Source organism: Pongo pygmaeus, chromosome 9, assembly GCF_028885625.2.
Source record: "Pongo pygmaeus isolate AG05252 chromosome 9, NHGRI_mPonPyg2-v2.0_pri, whole genome shotgun sequence".
Classification (NCBI taxonomy): Eukaryota; Metazoa; Chordata; class Mammalia; order Primates; family Hominidae; genus Pongo; species Pongo pygmaeus.
In genome coordinates, this window is record NC_072382.2 from 42472631 (window position 1) to 42490369 (window position 17739).

The following is a 17739-nucleotide window of genomic DNA, read 5'->3' on the forward strand; positions in this document are numbered from 1 at the left end:
CCCTCATAGCAGCAGTATTTATAATAGTCCCAAACCTAAAGCAAGAAAATGCCAATCAGTTAACTAACAGGGAGACAAACTGTGCTGTATCTATTTATGAAATGAAATTATCATTAAAAAGGGAAAAATGACTGACATATCAAACAACATATATGAACTCAAGCATATTATGCTAAGTGTTTTTATTTCATGATGTTCTAGAAGAGGCAAAACAATAGTAAAAGAAAACAGGGCATGGAGAGGGAACTGACTGCAAATTGTTCCATGGTCATTTTTTTTTAAATGATGGCACAGTTATATATCTTGATTGTGGTGACAGTAACACACTATATATATATATATATACACACACATATATGAATCAAAACTCAATAAATTGTCCAACTGAAATGATGGATTTTATTGAACATAAATTATACTTAAATATAGCTGACAATAAATACATTAAATTTTTAAATATGTTAAATTTAAATACATTGAATTTTTTCTTTCTGATGGGGATTCAGAGCATGTGAGGTGTTAGACTATGAAAACATAAGAGTACAAATGATGGTGTTTTGGAGAGTGGGATACCACCCAAACTACTCAAAGTTTCTGCCTATCTACATTAGACTATAAATGCCCTGTAGAAAGTATTGTTATATTTGAATTGCTTCCTGATATATGAATTGTATCCAACACAGTGTCTGACACGCTGAAGTTGCTTCATCTGTTGAATTTATCTGTTGAATGAATTAATTTCTGCTTGACACAGCTGATAAACTCTAACTTGCAGACTAATTTTGCTTTTTTATATTTGTGTATTTAAAGTTTGTGATTTATATATTTTTCTCTAAATGGACACATTAAAGAGGTGAGACATAAATAAACAATGATGACCTGATATATTTTATAAAACTTTCAACAAAACTCTACTAATGTTTTGGAAAAACATACTTAGTATTAAAAATAAGTAAAACCTAACTATGATATGAGTTAAAATTTGTTAGAGTTATGAAGCATAAAGCATTGGTAGCCAAAACCTTTAGATGTCATAGCACTTTCATATTTACATTCTGAAAAGAAATTGACTTTCCACACTTTCCAGATAATGAGGGGACTCATGATGGCTATGCCCAGTGGGTTACCCTGAGAATTCTATTTACGCCCCTTCTATCTAAACACAACAGTAAATCTCAATCCTATTTCCAGCTTGCCTGAGAGCAAAATGAAAAAGAGGGAAAAATACTTTATTTTTTCTATTTCTGTCTGCATATACTAAACATGCGAAACAAAACAAAACAAAAGTGAAAGAGAAGTTGGAGGCAACTACATTTGCTGAGGGCCTATTAGGCTGTAGATTCACATACCTTATCTCTACACACACCACTTCTGTAGAGTAGTGATGATTTCTATTTTGCAATTGGGAAAATAGCTCAGAGATTATGCAACTCACTCAAGAATAGGAAAAGCTTAGATTGAATTCAAGATTCTATTAGAACCCAAAAGAATTGGTTAGCAATATTAAGATCAAAAGAAAGTAAAATTGTCTCTTTTGTTTGAACAATAATAGCTAATATTACTGTGCAATTAATATGTGCCAGAAGCTATTATAAGTTGATAATTTATTTGTATCAACTCATTAATTCGCAAAATGGCTGTATAACATAGAAGCTATCATTAATTTCATCTTACAGATGAGAAAAAAAGAGAAACATAAGGTTTACTTACCTTGCTCAAATTAATACTGTTATTGACAAAGTATTAAACACAGCAGGCTTGGATCCAGAATCTCTGCTTTTAAATGTTACACCTTCCTGCCTTTTATATGGGTTGAAGATAAAGAGAATGAGCCCACTTGTGAATAAAATACAGGCTTAATGAGTGTCTAAAATATTGAAGACCCATCAAAGTGCTCCTATTTTTTTTTCCTTACTACCCTGAATATATGAGTCTACTTTTCCTTTCACAGCCAAGTAGATAACTTTAAATTAGAAAAGTTTTATACTCCATTAAGCAGCAATATAGTTTCCATTCTCATTAAATTGCTTATTTAAGAGAAATATGAAAGTAGTAGATTTCAATGTGTGTGTTTTTTGTGGGGGCTCTGTTTTTCTGGGTAAAATATTTCTATATAATTATCCTCCCATCTTTTCTCCTTTTTTCCTGTATTCACCATACAGTCAAAAGACACTTAAGGTGGTAACTAGTAAAAGAAAAAAAAAAAAAAATAGAACCAGAACCAGTGGACTTGCTGATCAGTCAGAAGCACCTCCATGATGCCAAGTTGTCACTGGCCAGCCCTCATTGGCTGAAAGGATAAGTCATGCCCAGGAACCACAGGAAGAGAAGGGCAAATCTGAGAAGAAAGGTGATGTCCATATTTACGAGCTAACAGGAGCTTGAACATTTTTTCCTACCAACACAAAGAAGCACTATATATATAAAATTACTGACATTTTTTTCCAAACCTTGTTAATATCACCATCACTGACTCTTATGATTTGACATCAGCCTATCTCCCAAATCTCTTATCTTGCCTGTCTCTGTATATACCACATATTTCAGCAAGTTTCTATGACAATTTATTAAATAGTGATTCGTGTCCAAATGGCAGTCCATTTTGTTAGATGATTTTCTTAATAAATACTGCATTCCTCACTTAATCACTGGATTTTTTCTTCCTTTTTTTCTTTCTTCCTTCCTATGAATATTTAGTAAATCCCTACCAAACATTGGTGCAATGCCTTCAAGGTCTAATACAACTCAGTCTTCCATAAAGCTAGTAGGGAGGTACTAATAGGTTTACTGAACTTTGATCCTCCCCTCAGTGATCCCTTCTCCCGAGAGTGGTAGAAATACTTATAAAACTTTTACCATGTTGTATTAAAATTGATTGCAAACTAGACCCTCTCCCTTACTAGACTGAGGATCTGAAAATTTGTCATTCAACTTTGTTTTTCCTGCACCTACCAGAAAATGTCAACTGTGCTGAGTGAACAAAAAAAGTTAAACAAGTATGAGTGCACTGTTCTAGAAGTCCATACACTTCTATATTTCTATTGGAAATACTAGGAAGCTAGTGAAATGAGTAAAAGAGAACAGAGATAATTTGATTTCCAAATGCTGGTTCTTCCTACCACACCAGTGTCTACAGAATTTTAAAATTAAAAAAAAAAGAGAGAGAGAGAGAAAAAAAAAACCTTTCAAATCTGATTAATCAGATTGCTAGGCCTTCGGATTTAAAGTGTGGCTAGACCATTAGACTCAGCACCTTGTTGGGGCTTGTTCGAAGTGTAGAATCTCAAGCCCTCTCCCAGACCTACTAAATCAGCATTTCCTTTCAGCAAGATATACAGGTGCTTTCCTACACGTGTTAAAATTGTCAAATACCAACAAAGCATCTTCATTCCATGTAGCTAAACCTAAGTATTGTTATTGAAACAGCCAGAATTGAACAGGCAACCCGTAAGACTGAGTTTGATTGCTACCGTACTCTTGCAGACTACCATTAAAATCCAAGCCACAAGCAAATAAAAGGGTCCAAATAAGTGAAAATATTAATATGGTATCATCATTTTCCTCAATCCATCTAAATTAAAAACAAATTTAATACATGAAGAAGGAGGAAGTGGTGTAACATTGAGTTAAGATAGTTTCTGCTCAATTAGAAAAAAAAATCCACAGAACTATTTTCAATATTATTTTAGTAGATTTTACATATTTTAATGAATAAATTTTCAGTATATCAGCATATCAAATTTGCCCAAGATAGAACAAAGTATAAAACCAAATTATTATAGCAAAGGTGTCTGATGCATCTAAGATTAAAGAATTTCTGACTATTTTTCCCACAAATGATATATATGTTAAAGGCAGTTGAAAAGGACAATGTACTCTTTCAGATCTCTGTTTCCAGACAAATGGTCAACTGCAATTGTGCTAAAAAAATCATATTTAGCTATTGGTGTCCGCATTTATTTCTTTTCTTTAATTAAAAAATAGATTTAAAAGCTTTATTAGAAAAAATATATATCCCAATAATTCATTTCTGAAAACAATACTATGCCTTTAGTACTTGATTTCCACAAAAATACTAAAACTTAGAACCTGTGTTTTCTCAAGAATGTTATTTGGGTTTTTTTGTTCTTATTAATAAATAAATTAAACAAATATATTTGTCTAAAATAAAAAAGATAAACTGATTCTTCCCTGGCTTCCAAGGTGGCTAGATATCTTGAAGAAGAAAAAAAGGTGTGCAATGTAGTTTTACATATTCCAGACGATGAAAAGTATGAGGTTCTGAGTTAAGAACATAACGACGTATTTCTTTTTTTGTTTGAGAGGGAATCTCGCTCTGTCGCCCAGGCTGGAGTGCAGTGGTGCGATCTCGGCTCACTGCAAGCTCCACCTCCCGGGTTCACGCTATCCTCCTGCCTCAGCCTCCCGTGTGGCTGGAACTACTGGTGCCAGCCACCACGACCGGCTAATTTTTTGTATTTTTAGTAGAGACGGGGTTTCACCATGTTAGCCAGGATGGTCTCGATCTCCTGACCTCTTGATCCGCCCGCCTCGGCCTCCCAAAGTGCTGGGATTACAGGCGTGAGCCACAGCGCCCGGCCACATATGACGTATTTCTTGAATGAGACTAAGGCCAATAATTGTTTAGACTCTAAAAAAGTAAGCTGGTAATTTCTTGTGAAATAAATTTCCCCGAGGAAAAAATGAAACAATTCATTGATAATTCAGCATGTCTAAAGTATTTTGTACAATGTATTTGCATATACAATCTCATTTGATCCTGCTACCTAACTTGGAAGTGTGTGTTTTTTTCATCTCATTCATATTTTACTGACAGGAGTTGATATCCAACAAGTAAAGTGACTTTACTCAAGCTTAGTTTACAGGTAAGTGAAAGACTTAATAAAGAAATTAGATCCCCTCTTTTCGACTATATTTCATTTTGACCACATCAAGCTACATCTACTAAGCAAGAAGGAATGAACAAAATATTCAGTAGACAATGCTTCTGTTTAATATAAATAACTTTTATATGTCAATTAATCAAAGTTGTAAAATAGTTTTTCTTAGAATTGCTTTTCTTTGTCCCTTGAAGCACGTAATGCAGTCCTAGACCCCAAGGTAAGTGCTTCTTATTTTTACTCGTGTGTGTGTGTGTGTGTGTGTGTGTGTGTTTCTCATTGCAGGAGGCACTGACTGAACAAAAGGATTTACCAAAAATACGAAAGCAGTTTTCACACATGACATAATATATATACCATATAGGTATTTGCAACCTTAATGAAGTTTTATACTTCTATTTGTGGAGGAGTAGTAGCAATGATTGAAGCAGGGTGGGAAGATATGCTAATTGTGAGCTTGACAAGAGTCGAGATTGGAATGAAAAATTAAAACTATGTGTTGGTTATTGTGAATTTTGGCCTCTGACTAAACTGCACGAGTTCAGAGTACTGAAATGATTTCATTGCCCACTCAAATCCTGCACCACACAGATAGAAACAAAGACTATAGAAAAAGTGAATACAAGAGGACCATGGGGAAAAACACACATTATTTTATAGAGAGAGGGCTGGCATCTCCGTGGGAAGCAGGTAGGTATATAAAACAGCTATGCTCAGGAGTGAGAGGGGCTTCTCCAACAGTCATTATTGTATAAGGAAAAAAAAATTGCCTTACTCTTTTGTGAACCTTAAACACTGGATATTTACAATCAGAGGCAATGTTTTTGAGGAGATAAGCCTCTATTAAGTAAGAGACTGAAATTGCAGCTATTTGCTGGCCTTCCAATGTGAAGGTTCTAAGTCCTTGAAACTTTATATAATAAATTAATCTGACTTATTCCTCAAATGGGATTTGTTATGTCCAAATGACAATGGTAGGGGCTAAGGTACCATAAATCTTTTCTTTAAAAAATATGTACAAGTATAATGATTTAATTGGTAGTGTTGTCACTAGTAAAAGACTCCCAGTTTATATCACTTACGGGTTCAGCCCTTGGTTCCATGAGCTCTACAATTTTTTTCATCAACTATAAAATTTGTGAACTTTTTAAAAAATTGTTCTGAACTGTGTCTATTGTAGCAACTTTCTATTCAATATCATAAAAGGTAAATGTCTTCTTCTCTTTTATTAGATTAACAAAATCCCTGGCAACTCAGGAACAGTAATGAAATAAAGTGAAATAAATCAAATAAATTCAAAAATATGCTTTTGAAATGTCTCCATTCATGACAAAAAGAGAACATCTAAACATATTGCCCAAAGAAGAAGTACTCAAAGGAGAATAATAATTTGCTCTTTTCTTCTGAAATTATATTGGCATCACCATTAGGATAAAAGATATAAAAAGGCACTTTTAAAAATTATAAAATTTTATAACTTGGTAACCATTTTACCATTCTTTCCAAATTTTACCATTAATTTATGATTTCAAAAAAATGTTATGACATGTTACATAACAAAACATTTAATATTATATACATCAGGACTTGTAAGTACATTAGTGAATTACTATTTTTTTCACTAATCATTCTTTTTTATTTTACTTTCTTAATGAAATTTTTTTAGAAGAACAATACTACTGTAACTGTTTTATATTTTAATAGAGATGAGAGCTACTTGAAGATGCAGTAGATCTCTGAGAAGTAATTCCAGGGCACTCAAATGCAATTTTACAAAAATCCATAATTTTTAATCCATAATTTTAGAACCTAAAATGTCATCTGATCAGAAACATGTGCTGTACTTCCTATGTGCTCAGAAGAAACAAATGTCTCAAACTGAAAAAGTGATTTTTAAAAAGGTACTTAATATCAAAGCATTTAGTATTTAAAGAAACCAGTTCACTGAAATACCAGTAGCCCAGGCAATTTCACAAAGGGAATGATTTTCCCCAAAGTACTCATGATTGTATCACTGTTCTATATTTACTTTAAGCAAGGAAATATGCAGATCAGCTCTACTCAGCATAAAGTTAAGGGCCCCTCTCACTATGAGGACAGCTTGCTAAGCCAAGACATACATACACAACATACGCAACATGATGCACAAGAAAAGAATATGTAAAGAAGGTCAGCAATTCATTGCTCAACACACCCTCTTAGAAACAAGGAGAAATGTTCTAGAATTACTCTTTGTTTTGATTTTCTGCACAAGCATCCTGACTTGTGCCTTATTCTTGTACATTATTTAGCTTACATATACTTCTCTACAAAGCTTTTTTTCAAAAATAACAAACAGTATTCACTGCCATAGTAAGACAATAGTAAACAAATCCTGGTAGAGTAGCTCTCTGGAGGCGGAAGACTGGCCACAGACTAAATATTTAAAAGCTCATTCAGAAGGCAAATAGGTTGTATCTTGAGTACCAACTGTGACAGACTTTTAGGAGCTACTTCAAATATGAGAATGAGAAAGAGTTTGAGGCTAGATACAAACAATGGAGAAGCGCATCATATAACCTATTAGCAAGGTCTGAAATAGGCACAGGGTGTCAGATTGGGGACACACAAATATATTCATAATTTTAAATGTATTTACAAATCCTGACATATAACATTTCAAATGTTTGTTTTCTTGTGTAATATGTCACAACTTTTTTTTTCAAACCCTGATTTAATGGTAAAATTTGGTGAGAATGGAAAAATTTAAAATAAGAAAGGTAAAATTTAAGTATGTTATTAAAGTTATAAAAATATTTTCTTAAAATTAATACTAAACCACAAGCCTGGCAATTATGGAACACATTCAGTTTTCAAATAAATGAACAGAGTAAGAAAGGGAAATAATAGAAACTTGGAACAAGTGTGTTTTACGCCCAAAGATAGCCAGAGAAACCTCCTTTTATCAATACCTAAACGTGTTTAGAATGACAGAAGGTAAGGGGAAATATGTAAAGCAATGGTTTCTAAATTGTTAAACTTGGGATGTATGTGTCAGGCCTCTGAGCCCAAGCTAAGCCATCATATCCCTTGTGACCTGCACCTATACATCCAGATGGCCTGAAGCAACTGAAGATCCATATCTTCACAAAAGAAGTGAAAATAGCCAGTTCCTGCTTTAACTGATGACATTCCACCATTGTGATTTGTTCCTGCCCCACCCTAACTGATCAGTTGACTTTGTGACAATACACCCTCCCTGCCCTTGTGATAATGTACTTGGTGATAATCCCCCACTCTTGTGAATGTACTTTGTACAACACACCCTCCCCACCCTTGAGAAGGTATATTGTAATATCCTCCCCCCACCCCCTGCCCTTAAGAAGGTACTTTGTAATATTCTCCCTACCCTTGAAAACGTATTTTGTAAGACCCACCCCCTGCCCACAAAAAATTGCTCCTAACTCCACCACCTATCCCAAACCTATAAGAACTAATGATAATCCCACCACCCTTCGATGACTCTCTTTTCGGACTCAACCCCCCCTGCACCCAGGTAATTAAAAAGATTTATTGCTCACACAGACTGTTTGGTGGTCTCTTCACACGGATGCGCATGACAGTATGCAAGCCATTTAAGTATCTGAAACATTTTACAAACTCTTCTCAAAAAAAGGCCTTATGTAAACCTATAATTATTATGAACAAATTCTGCAGAATTAATATCTTCCTGAAATGCATCCATTGACTCTGAAGCCCTTACTAAAGCATGAAGGCATCATGGTCAAATAGAAAAAAACAATTTTCTCAGTGCCTGATAGATAATACATGCACAATAAATGCTTTTGAACAAATGAATAAACCTGAAGTCAGGAGACTTATATTGAAGTTTTGTAGTCATAAATAAGTTACTTTAAAACTCTGAGCTTAGTTTCTTTACCCAAATTCTCTTTAAAATTTCAATACTTTGAGATTCCAGCGAAAATGTTGGATAGGAGGCAGGACTAACTTGCAGCTCCCACTCAGATGAACAGAGCTATGTATGGAGACTCACATCATGAAAATTTCCTCCACAAACTACCACAGGAACTAACAGGAAAGCAAAGAGAATCCCCAGATGCTTCGAACGAAGCAGATCACTCCTGCAGGCTCCAGGAGACAGTCAAAAAACTCTGAGCGTCGAAAGTGTGAAAGTGTGAAAGGGGGATTGTGCACCCCTGAACACACATCCTCACTGGGGAAGCTGAACGTCCAGATCATGGGAGAATGATTTGACCTCACCTGGAGCTGAGACAAATTTAGTGAGCTGAGTGAAATATAGGGGTAGGGGAAGCAGCAGGAAGAGCCCTGTGGGCACACTCAGTCCCCAGGGAAGCCATTTCTGACATGGTCTTACAGGGGTCCTTGGGGAGGGCTGCCAGAGGAATTGGGAAAAGACCATAGGGAGAAGGAAATGTCCATCTGTACTTTGTAACAATTCTGACTGAATGCAGAGTTTCCTGGACAGAACCCGAAAGAGAGGCAAACAGCAAGTGCAGCCACTACACAGAAGCTGCGGCAGGCAGGGAGGCGTGAAACCTGAAAACCCTGATTGCCTTTTCAGTGGGGAGGCCAGTAGCCTGGGGCAAGTTCTCAGTCCTGCTTGCCTGCTGCCTGGATATAAATTTGATGATGTTGAGGGGGCGTGGTGGGAGTGAGAGCAGCCTTTTGAGCTGTGTGCGAGCTGGGTGAGGCCGGTTTCACTGCCAACTTTTCCCCACTTCCCTGGCAGCCTGCATGACAGCAGAGGCAGCTATAATTCTTCTGGGAACATAATTCAATTGGCCTGAGAACCACACCCCTATCCCTCATAGCAGCTGCAGCAAGAATCACCCAAGAAGAGCCAGAGCTCAAACATGCCTAACCCTGCCCCTGACCTGAAGGTCTTTCTCTACCCCCTGTGGTAGCCAAAGACAAAGTACATAACCTCATGGGAGCACTATGGCCCCACCCACTGCCTGAGACACCTGAATATTCTCCAGGAGACCCTAGGGCAAGCTTGTATCCTCCATATACTACTGCAGCTGATGCTCTCTTGAATGTGCCATCTCCTGGTCTCCTGGCTGGCTGCCAACCAACACAAAACCAGTGTAATAAACAAAACTATAACCAAGAACCCTCACAGAATCCACTTCTCTTCACTGCTACCTCCATTGGAGAAGGTGCTGCTATCCATGGCTGAGAGACCTGAAGATGGATCACATCACAGGACTCTTTACAGACACTCCCCAACAGCAGACAGGAGCCCAGTAGCTCTGGTGGGTGGCTAGACCAGAAAAGAAATAACAATCACTGCAGTTCAGCTCTCAGGAAGCCACATCCCTATGGGAAGAGGTGAACACCACATTAATGGAGCACCCCATGGGACAAAATAATCTGAACAGGAACCCCTGAGCCCCAGATCTTCCTTCTGATATAGTATATCCAAATGAAAGAAAAAACAAAAACAAAAACAAACACGAAAACAATTCCAGTGATATGACAAAACAAGGTTCTATAACACCCTCAAAAGACCACACTAGTTCACCAGCAATGGATCCCAACCAAGACAAAAATCTCTGAATTGCTCCAGAAAAAGAATTCAGAAGGTCAATTGTTAAGCTACTCAAGGAAGTACCAGAGAGGTGAATACTAACTTAAAGAAATTTAAAACAAACAAACAAACAAAAATCTAAGGATATGGACAAAGAAATCTCCAGAGAAAAAGATAGCACAAATATAAACAACCATGGCTTCTGCAAGTGAAGGACACACTTAGAGAAATGCAAAAGACACTAGAAAGTCTCAGGAATATGGGTCCTCTGTATGCTGAACGCCGGTCCCCTGGGCCTATTTTTCTTTCTCCATACTTTGTCTGTCTCTTTCTTTTCCAAGTCTCTCGTTCCACCTAACGAGAAACGCCCACAGGTGTGGAGGGGCAACCCATCCCTTCAGGAATAGAATCAAACAACAAGAAGAAAGAACTTCAGAGCTCAAAGTAAAAGCTTTTGAATTAACCCAATCCAACAAAGATAAATAAAAAAGAATTTTTTATTTTATTTTATTTTATTTTGAGACAGAGTCTCACTCTGTCATCAGGCTGTAGTGCAGTGGCATGATCTCGGTTCACTACAACCTCTGCCTCCTGTGTTCAAGCGATTCTCCTGCTTCAGCCTCCCAAGTAGCTGAGATTACAGGTACACACCACCATGCCCAGCTAATTTTTGTAGTTTTAGTAGAGACAGGTTTCACCATGTTGGCCAGGATGGTCTCTATCTTCTGACCTTGTGATCCACCCACCTTGGCTTCCCAAAGTGCTGGGATTACAGGCGTGAGCCACTGTGCCCAGCCATGAATTTCTAAAAAAATGAACAAAGCTTCCAAGAAGTTTGGGATTACATTAAATGACCAAACCTAAGAATAATTAGTGTTTCTGAGGAAGAAAAGAAATCTATAAGTTTAGAAAACATATTTAAGGTAATAATTGAGGAAAATTTCCCCAACCTTACTAGAGATCTAGATATCAAAATACAAGAACCTCAAAGAACACCTGGGAAACTCACTGCAAAAAGATTATCACCTAGGCACATAGTCATCAGGTTATCTAAAGTCGAGATGAAGGAAAGTATTTCAGGAGCTATGAGGCAAAAGCATCAGGTAACCTAGAAAAGAAAACCTATCAGATTAACAACAGATTTCTTAGCAGAAACCCTACAACCTAGAAAGGATTGGGGGTCCTATCTTTAGCCTCCTTAAACAAAACAATTATCAGCCAAGAATTTTGTATCCAGTAAAAACTAAGCTTCATAAATAAAGATGAACCTTTTTCAGACAAACAATACTGAGCGATTTTGCCAATGCCAAGCCAGTGCTATAAGAATTGCTAAAAGAAGCTCCAAACCTTGAAACAAATATTCAAAATACATCAAAATAGAACCTCCTTAAAGCATAAATTTCACAGGACTCATAAAACAATAAGACAATGAAAAAATGGTATTCAGGCAACAAATAGCATGATGACTAGAATAGTACCTCACATCTCAATAGTAACATTGAATGTAAATGGCCTAAATGCTTCACTTAAAAGGCATAGAATGGCAGAATACACAAACATTCACCAACCAAGTATCTACTATCTTCAAGAGACTTGCCCAACACAAAAAGACTCAAATAAACTTAAGGTAAGGGGGTGGAATAAGATATTTCATGCAAATGAACACCAAAAGTGAACAACAGTAGCTATTCTTATATCAGACAAAAAAACTTTAAAGTAGCAGCAATGAAAAAATTAAAGACAGACATTATCTCATGATAACAGGACTTGCCCTACAGGGAAATGTCACAATTCTAAATATATATGCACCTAACACTGGAGCTCCCAAGTTTATAAGATGATAACTACTGATAAGTACTATACCTCAGAAATGATATAGACAGCAGCACAATAATAGTAGAGCACTTCAGTACCCCACTGACAGCACTAGACAGGTCATCAGGAGAGAAAGTCAACAAATAACAAATGGACTTAAACTATACCCTAGAACAAATGGACTTAACAGATATTTACAGAACATTGTACCAAACTATTGCAGAATATATACTCTATTCATCAGCACGTGAGCATTCTCCAAGACAGACCATATGACAGGCCACAAAACAAGTGTCAGTCAATTTAAGAAAATCAAAATTATGTCAAGTACCCTCTCAGACAACAGTGGAATGAAACTGGAAATCAACTCCAGAAGGAACCCTCAATACCATACAATTGCAATGAAATTAAGTAACCTGCTCCTCAATGATCACTGGGTAAACAATGATATCAAGATAGAAATTTAAAAATTCTTTGAACTGAATGATAATAGTGATACAACCAACAAAAACCTCTGGGATACAGCAAAGGCAGTAATAAGAGGAAAGTTCATAGCATTAAATGCCTGCATAAAAAAGTTTGAAAAAGCACAAATAGACAATCTAAGGTCACACCTCAAGGAACTAGAGAAACAAGAACAAATCAAACTTGAACCCAGCAGAAGAAAAGAAATAACAAAGAACAAAACAGATTTAAATGAAATTAAAACAAGCAATACAAAAGATAAATAAAACAAAAAGCTGATTCTTTGAAAAGATAAACAAAATTGATAGACCATTAGCAAGGTTAACCAAGAAGAGAGACAATCCAAATAAGCTTAATTAGAAATGAAAGGGGATATATTATAACTGATACCACAGAAATACAAAAGATCATTCATTCAAGGCTACTATGAACACCTTTACATGCATAAACTGGAAAACCTAGAGGAAATATTTAAATTTCTGGAAATATAAAACCTTCTGAGATTAAACCAGGAAAAAATAGAAACTCTGAAGAGACCAATAACAAGCAGTGAAACGGAAATTGTAATAAAATATTGCAAACAACACAACAAAATCCAGGACCAGACAGATTCACAGCTGAATTCTGTAAGACATTCAAAGAAGAATTGGTACCAATCTTATTTGCACTATTCCAAAAGATTAAGAAAGAGGAAATCCACTCTAAATCATTCTATGAATCCAGTATCACAGTAATACCAAAACCAGAAAAGGACCTAAAATTTAAAAAACTACAGCAAAATCCTTGATGAACACAGATGCAAAAATCCTTAACAAAATACTAGCTAACCAAATCCAACAGCATTTCAAAAAGATAATCCACCATGACAAACTGGGCTTCATACCAGGGATGCAGGGATGGTTTAACATATGCAAGTTAATAAATGTGATACATTACACAGGGAGAATTTTTTTAAAAAATTACATGATCATCTTAGTAGACACAGAAAAAAAGTGACAAAATCCAGCATCCCTTTATGATTATAACCCTAAGCAAAATCAGCCTAGAAGGAACATACCTTAATGTAATAAAAGCCATCTATGACAACAAACACAGTACTACACAAGGAGAAGTAGAAAGCATTCCTCCTGAGAACTGGAACAAAACGAGGATGTCTACTTTCCCCATTTCTATTGAACATAGTACTGGAAGTTCTAGCTAGGGCAATCAGATAAGAGAAAGAAAGAAAGGGCATCCAAATTGGTAAAGAGGAAGTCAAACTGTTGCTGTTTGCTGATGATATGATTTTATAAAAAACCCTAAGGACTCCTGCAAAAAGCTCCTAGAACTGATAATTAAATTCAGCAAAGTTTCAGGAGACAAAATCAATGTACACAAATCAGTAGCTCTGCCATACATCAACAGTGATCAAACTGATAAACAAATCAAGAACTCAACTTTTTTTACAGTAGCTGCAAGAAAAATAAAATACTTAGGAATATACCTAACCAAGGAGGTGAAAGGTCTCTACAAAGAAAACTACAAAGCAGTGCTGAAAGAAATCAAGACAAAACAAACAAATGAAAAGACATCCCTTGCTCATGGATGGGTAGAATCAATAACTGCCAAAAGCAACTGACAAATTCAGTGTAATTTCCATCAAAATACCACCATCATTCTTCACAAAAGTAGAAAAAAACATTTCTAAAATGTATATGGAACCAAAAGGAGCCCACATAGCCAAAGCAAGACTAAGCAAAAAGAAGAAATCTGGAGGTACCACATTACCTGACTTCAAACTATACTCTAAGGCCATAGTCACCAAAACAACATGGTACTGACATAAAAATAGTTATATAGACCAATGGAACAGAATAGAAAACTAAGAAATAAAGCCAAATACTTACAGTCAACTGATCTTCGACAAAGCAAACAAAACATAAAGTGGGGAAAGGACACCCTCATATAAAAATAAGCCACATAATAGAAGAATGAAACTGGATAATCCTCTCACCGTATACAAAAATCAACTCAAGATGGATCAAATAGTTAAATCTAAGACCTGAAGCCATAAAAGTTCTAGAGGATAACATTGGAAAAACCCTTCTAGACATTGGCTTAGGCAAAGACTTCATGACCAAGAAACCAAAAGCAAATGCAACAAAAACAAAGATAAATAGATGGAACTTAATTCAAATAAAAAGCTTCAGCACAGCAAAAGAAACAATTAGCAAACAGATAACCCAAAGAGTAAGAAAATATCTTCACAATCTGTATTTTTGACAAAGGATTAATATCCAGAATCTATGAGGAATTCAAACAAATCAACAAGAAAAAGAAGAAAAAAAGATCCCATCAAAATTTGGCTAAAAGAACATGAATAGAAAATTCTCAAAAGGAGATACACAAATGGCCAACAAACATATAAGAAACACCACATGTTCTCACTCATAGGTGGGAATTGAATAATGAGAACACATGGACACAGGAAGGGGAACATCACACTCTGGGGACTGTTGTGGGGTGGGGGGAAGAGGGAGGGATAGCATTAGGAGATATACCTAATGCTAAATGACGAGTTAATGGGTGCAGCACACCAGAATGGCACATGTATACATATGTAACTAACCTGCACATTGTGTACATGTACCCTAAAACTTAAAGTATAATAATAAAATAAAAAAAAAAAAAAAAAAGAAAATGTGGCACATATACACCATGGAATACTATGCAGCCATAAAAAAGGATGAGTTCATGTCCTTCGTAGGGACAAGAATGAAGCTGGAAACCATCATTCTCAGCAAACTATCGCGAGGACAAAAAACCAAACACTGCATGTTCTCACTCACAGGTGGGAATTGAACAATGAGAACACATGGACACAGGAAGGGGAACATTACACACCAGCGACTGTTGTGGGGTTGAGGGAGGGGGGAGGGATAGCATTAGGAGATATACCTAGTGCTAAATGATGAGTTAATGGGTGCAGCACACCAACATGGCACATGTATACATATGTAACAAACCTGCACGTTGTGCACATGTACCCTAAAACTTAAAGTATAATAATAATAATAATAAAAAAGAAAAAAAATAAAATACTCAACATTTCTAAAAATCAGAGAAATACAAATTAAAACCATAATATGATACTGTGATACTACCTTATTCCTGCAAGAATGGTCATAATCAAAAAATAAAAAAAAATAGTTGTTGGTGTGAATGTGGTGAAAAGGGAACACTTTTTACACTGCTGGTGTGAATGTAAATTACTACAACCACTATGAGAAACAGTGTGGAGATTCCTTAAAGGAACTAAATGTAGATCTACCATTTGATCCAGCAATCTCACCCCTGGGTATCTAACCACAGGAAAAGAAGTCATTATGCAAAAAAAGATACTTGCACACACATGTTTATAGTAGCAACACACACACATATGTGTATATATATATATACACACACATATATATCACATTGTCTTTATGCACTTATTGATTTATGGGCCTTTGGGCTTGTTCCATATGTGTGTATACACACACACACACACACACATACACACCATGGGATACTCATCAGCCGTAAAAAGGAACAAAATAATGGCATTTGCAGCAATCTGGATGGATTTGGAGAACATTATTCTAAGTGAAGTAACTCAGGAATGGAAACCAAACATCGTATATTCTCACTCATAAGTGGAAGCTAAGCTAGGAGGATGCAAATGCATAAGAATAATACAATGGACTTTGGGGACTCAAAAGAAAAAGTGGGAGGGAGGTGAGGGATAAATGACTACACATTGGGTACAGTGTACTCTGCTTGGGTGATGGGTGCACCCAAAATCTCAGAAATCACCACTAACAAACTAATTCATGTAACCAAACACCACCTGATCCTCAAAATCCTATTGAAATAAAAAAATTAAAATAAAAAAACTAATTTAAATAATTTAAAAAATAAATTTCGATGCTTTTAGTCATTCTATTTGAAGAATTCTCACATTTTGGAGAAAAAAATTCATGTTTATTAGAATTTCACTTGTCATTGTTTCTGATAAGAAATGTGTGATCTTTTAAAACCTGCATCTCCTCTCCATTAGCTAGTGAATAATGAAAAAAAAAAGTGAGGTTAGTAGGCTTTTGTGCTTTAAGCATACAAGGAATAAGCCTACAAAGTTGGGTTGATCTTGACAAGTCAATTTACTTTCTCTTGTTTCTTATGCACAGAATTTCCTTCTAAGCTGTTGGTTCTTTTAAACTGGTAGAGTATAGGAACCAAAAATAAAACTCTAAGCCCACTGACCAATTGAATGGACTTTTCCTTTTGGCCAAGGGCATTCCTAAATTAACCTGAAAAATTAGTTCAGGCCAAGATGAAAAGGTGGGGGTCAGACATGCCTCATTATCCTCTCTTCCTGTTGAAATCCAGGCACAGCTGTCCAGCATTTACCACTAAAATAGAAACCTTAAGAATGGCAAAGCAGACTCTTTGTAGCAATATGAGATACCAACATGATAAATAGTAGGCCCTGAAATAAATTAAAATATTTTACCACGAAATATATTTCTTTGACACATTTTGAAATGGCCATGCAAAGCTGTCTATTGTGGGAAAAAATCTATATTCTGTAAAGAATCCTTTTCCCTTTCCAGATTTTTTTTTCTGAGCCAGGAGAGAATTAACTAAGAGTTTGGCACCATAAGCCTGATAGACTTTTACAATCTATTCTCTCTGAATCCTGCTACATAGAGGCTTCATCTGCATATTAAAAAATTTAGTATCCACAACCCCTTATCTTAACATTGACACTGACTTCTGTTGATTCCAGGTCTTTAGATAAACTCTTTTAACCAATTTCCAAACAGGAAATCTTTAAATCCACCTATAATCTCCCTAGCCTAAGCTTCAAGTTGTTCCACCTTTCTGAACTGAACCAATTAACATCTTACATGTATGTATTATATCTCCCTAAAATGTATAAAACCAAGCTGTAGCCCAACCACCTTGAGCACGCATTCTCAGAATTTT

The 17739-nt window shown here is 35.9% G+C and overlaps 1 protein-coding gene across 1 annotated transcript in view; it reads right to left on the minus strand.

Moving 5' to 3' along the window:
- The window catches only part of LUZP2 (leucine zipper protein 2), a 562275-nt gene that overhangs the window by 109643 nt on the left and 434893 nt on the right, over positions 1-17739 (minus strand). The gene's annotated exons all lie outside the window — the stretch shown is intronic.